Source organism: Salmo salar, chromosome ssa24, assembly GCF_905237065.1.
Source record: "Salmo salar chromosome ssa24, Ssal_v3.1, whole genome shotgun sequence".
NCBI lineage: Eukaryota > Metazoa > Chordata > Actinopteri > Salmoniformes > Salmonidae > Salmo > Salmo salar.
In genome coordinates this window covers 5,508,138-5,513,553 of record NC_059465.1, presented here as the reverse complement: position 1 = coordinate 5,513,553, position 5,416 = coordinate 5,508,138, and positions in this window count along the sequence as shown.

The following is a 5,416-nucleotide window of genomic DNA, read 5'->3' as shown; positions in this document are numbered from 1 at the left end:
CAGTATGCCTATGAGACTTTCTATCATCCTATTTTCATTATTTCACATGGGAGGGAAAAACAAAAGATAAGAGACTTCTGAGCTGAGTGACTGACTTCGACTGCTTACAATTAAATTGCTCACATCAGAAGCATATCTCCAGATTTGCCTTGACTTTCAACCTACTCAAAAGAGCCTCCAGGAACCTTCCTTGCCAGTTACCAGGGTGACCAGGAGAGGCACATGCTGTGACCTTGTTGTGGTGTGTTCCCTCTAATCTCCACCCCATCGTACCCATCGGCAGCCAGGTGTATTTATCAAACACTGATGAATATTAACTCCTAGCAGACAAGAAAGAGTCCTGTCTGTTTACTGATGCACTGGCCCTGGTTGTTTGTGTGTGTGCGTACAAGTACGTTTGTCCATGCGCATGTGTGTTTCTAAATATAGCCCTTTCAGTAAAGCATGTGCTCAGTAATTAAGCTGTGCTGGGTTATGCTAGGCTACCAGGAACTGACAGGACAGCTGAATGCAACACAGTGAGGACCAATGCACTCCTTTCACTTGTCTGAAACCATAATGTTAAAGGAAACAAGGGTGTTTCAGTTCACAAAGTAAATTCACCTCTCTTGTACTGTAACATTTCAACGAAACGGTAGACATGTCACATGTTCATCTGTGACTTTTGGTGCAGGCATACAGTATCTAACCCTCACTGGAGGATGTGGGGGCAATATTAAAATGGATGTTAGGTTTCAGTCAGATACCTACATTAATCCAACCTCTCTAGGTAATCCATGTTCTTTCCTCTAATGTGAGAGTGGAGGCAGGAGATTCTGCCTTAGGGGTGGATGCAAGAGCCGACGTATTCAAATAAGTGAGTGAGAGGGTGATTGCGTTGGGCGGAGATTTTATTAGAAGGGGGGGATGAGAGAACCAGGTTAACCCCCTAGTAACATAATACAAAAAAAACCATCAAAATCAATCAGTTTAAGCTAGAGATATCTGATGCGTCTGATATCGCACTACCGCATCTGCAGTGAAGGGTGGCAGAGCTAGAGTGATGTTTGTCAGACCTTGAGACATCCCGAAAATTGGTCTTCTCATGAAAACGTCTGTAGCGTCCGAACGGTTTGACCTACCGTTTTGCTCTATGACCCCCACAAGTGTCATGGGACTCATCTGAAGGTAACCGGTACCGGTTTAAAAAAATTAATGGGAGTATGAAGGCAGTTTTGTGTCCACTCAAAAAAGGGCTTAAATAGCTGTGAAAAAAAATAAAAAATAATATATATATATATATATATATATATATACACATACTGTTGAAGTCGGAAGTTTACATACACCTTAGCCAAATACATTTAAACTCAGTTTTTCACAGTTCCTGACATTTAATCCTAGTAAAACTTCCCTGTCTTAGTTCACTTTATTTTAAGAATGTGAAATGTCATTATAATAATAGAGAGAATGATTTATTTCAGCTTTCATCACATTCCCAGTGGGTCAGAAGTTTACATACACTCAATTAGTATTTGGTAGCGTTGCCTTTAAATTGTTTAACTTGGGTCAAACGTTTAGGGTAGCCTTCCACAAGCTTCCCACAATAAGTAGGGTGAATTTTGGCCCATTTGAGGATGAGGTCAGGGCTTTGTGATGGCCACTCCAATACCTTGACTTTGTTGTCCTTAAGCCATTTTTCCACAACTTTGGAGGTATGCTTGGGGTCATTGTTCATTTGGAAGACCCATTTGCAACTAAGCTTTAACTTCCTGAATGATGTCTTACCAACAACGACGAGACGGCCTACAGGGAGGAGGTGAGGGCCCTCGGAGTGTGGTGTCAGGAAAATAACCTCGCACTCAATGTCAACAAAACAAAAGAGATGATCGTGGACTTCAGGAAACAGCAGAGGGAGCAGCCCCCTATCTACATTGATGGGACAGTAGTGGAGATGGTGGAGAGTTTTAAGTTCCTCGGTGTACACATCACGGACAAACTGAAATGGTCCACCCACACAGACAGCGTGGTGAAGAAGGCGCAGCAGCGCCTCTTCAAGCTCAGGAGGCTGAAGAAATTCGGCTTGTCACCAAAAACACTCACAATTTTTTACAGATGCACAATCGAGAGCATCCTGTCGGGCTGTATCACTGCCTGGTACGGCAGCTGCTCCGCCCATAACCGGAAGGCTCTCCAGAGGGTAGTGAGGTCTGCACAACGCATTACCGGGTGCAAACTACCTGCCGTCCAGGACACCTACACCACCCGATGTCACAGGAAGGCCAAAAAGATCATCAAGGACAGCAACCACCCGAGCCACTGCCTGTTCACCCCGCTAACATCCAGAAGGCGAGGTCAGTACAGGTGCATCAAAGCTGGAACCGAGAGACTGATAAACAGCTTCTATCTCAAGGCCATCAGACTGTTAAACAGCCATCACTAACATTGAGTGGCTGCTGCCAACATACTGACTTAACTCAAGCCACTTTAATAATGGGAAAATTGATGTAATCAATTTATCACTTGCCACTTTGTTACTTATATTAGATAATGTTTACATAACCTACATTATTCATCTCATATGTATATACTGTACGCTATACCATCTACTGCATCTTGCCATCTTGATGTAATTAGATGTATCACTAGCCACTTTAAACAATGCCACTTTATATAATGTTTTCATAACCTACATTACTCATCTCATATGTATATACTGTACTCTATACCATCTACTGCATCTTGCCATCCTGATGTAATGTATCACTAGCCACCTTAAACAATGCTGCTTTATATGTTTTCATACCCTACAATACTCATCTCATATGTATATACTGTACTCCATACCATCTATTTCATCTTGCCTATGCCATCACTCATTTATATATTTTTACGTACATATTCGTATTCATTCCTTTACACTTATGTGTACAAGGTAGTTGTTGTGGAATTGGTAGATTACTTGTTAGATATTACTGCATGGTCGGAACTAGAAGCACAAGCATTTCGCTACACTTGCATTAACACCTGCTAACCATGTGTATGTGACAAATAAATTTGATTTGATTTGATTTGATATGTTGCTTCAAAATATCCACATAATTTTTCTTCCTCATGATGCAATCTGTTTGTGAAGTGCACCAATCCCTCCCGCAGCAAAGCACACCCACAACATGTTGCTACCACCCCGTGCTTCACGGTTGGGATGGTGTTCTGCAGCTTGCAAGCCTCCCCCTTTTTCCTCCAAACATAACAATGGTCATTATGGCTAAGCAGTTATATTTTTGTTTCTCAGACCAGAGGACATTTCTCCAAAAAGTACGATCTTTGTCCCCATGTGCAGTTGCAAACCGTAGTCTGGCTTTTTTTATGGCAGTTTTGGAGCAATGGCTTCTTCCTTGCTGAGCAGCCTTTCAGGTTATGTCGATATAGGCCTCGATTTACTGTGGATATAGATACTTTTGTACCTGTTTCCGTCAGCATCTTCATAAGGTCCTTTGCTGTTGTTCTGGGATTGATTTGCACTTTTCGCACCAAAGTACGTTCGTCTCTAGGAGACAGAACGCGTCTCCTTCCTGAGCGGTATGACGGCTGCGTGGGCCCATGGTGTTTATACTTGCGTACTATTGTTTGTACAGATGAACGTGTTCAGGCATTTGGAAATTGCTCCCAATGATGAACCAGACTTGTGGAGGTCTACAATTGTTTTTCTGAGGTTGTGGCTGATTTCTTTTGATTTTCCCATGATGTCAAGGAAAGAGGCACTGAGTTTGAAGGTAGGCCTTGAAATACATCCACAGGTACACCTCCAATTGACTCAAATGTTGTCAATTAGCCTATCAGAAGCTTCTAAAGCCATGATGTCATTTTCTGAAATTTTCCAAGCTGTTTAAAGGCACAGTCAACTTAGTGTATGTAAACTTCTAACCCACTGGAATTGTGATTCAGTGAATTGTGAGTGAAATAATCTGCCTGTAAACAATTGCTGGAAAATGTACTTGTGTCATGCACAAAGTAGATGTCCTAACCGACTTGCCAAAACTATAGTTTGTTAACAAGAAATGTGTGGAGTGGTTGAAAAACGAGTTTTAATGACTCCAACCTAAGTGTATGTAAACTTCCGACTTCAACTGTATAAATTAGATATATATTACACCTATATTACACACATTAGATAAATATATATTTCCTGAGCTTTTTTATAAACTCAGCAAAAAAAGAAATGTCCTCTCACTGTCAACTGTGTTTATTTTCAGCAAATTTAACGTGTAAATATTTCTATGAACATAAGATTCAACAACTGAGACATAAACTGAACAAGTTCCACACACATGTGACTAACAGAAATGGAATAATGTGTCCCTGAACAAAGGGAGGGGTCAAAATCAAAAGTAACAGTCAGTATCTGGTGTGGCCACCAGCTGCATTAAGTACTGCAGTGCATCTTCTCCTCATGGACTGCACCAGATTTGCCAGTTCTTGCTGTGAGATGTTACCCCACTCTTCCACCAAGGCACCTGCAAGTTCCCGGACATTTCTGGGGGGAATGGCCCTAGCCCTCACCCTCTGATCCAACAGCTCCCAGACGTGCTCAATGGGATTGAGATTTGGGCTGTTTGCTGGCCATGGCAGAACACTGACATTCCTGTCTTGCAGGAAATCACGCACAGAACGAGCGGTATGGCTGGTGGCATTGTCATGCTGGAGGGTCATGAGACTGCCGGAAGGGTGCCACATGAGGGAGGAGGATGTTTTCCCTGTAACACACAGCGTTGAGATTGCCCGCAATGACAACAAGCTCAGTCCGATGATGCTGTGACACACCGCCCCAGACCATGACGAACCCTCTACCTCCAAATCGATCCTGCTCCAGAGTACAGGCTTTGGTGTAATGCTCATTCCTTCGCCGATAAACGCGAAGACCACTTTTTACCATTCCTGTCTGGTCCAGTGATGGTGTGTTTGTGCCCATAGGCGACGTTGTTGCCTGTGATGTCTGGTGAGGACCTGCCTTACAACTGTCCAGCTTCTCTCAGCCTATTGCGGACAGTCTGAGCACTGATGGAGGGATTGTGCGTTCCTGGTGTAACTCGGGCAGTTGTTGTTGCCATCCTGTACCTGTCCCACAGGTGTGATGTTCGGATGTATTGATCCTGTGCAGGTGTTGTTACACGTGGTCTGCCACTGCGAGGACGATCAGCTGTCCTTCCTGTCTCTCTGTAGCGCTGTCTTAGGCGTCTCACAGTACGGACATTGCAATTTATTGCCCTGGCCACATTTGCAGTCCTCATGCCTCCTTGCAGCATGCCTAAGGCATGTTCACACAAATGAGCAGGAACCCTGGGCATCTTTCTTTTGGTGTTTTTCAGAGTCAGTAGAAAGGCCTCTTTAGTGTCCTAAGTTTTCATAACCGTGACCTTACTTGCCTACTGTCTGT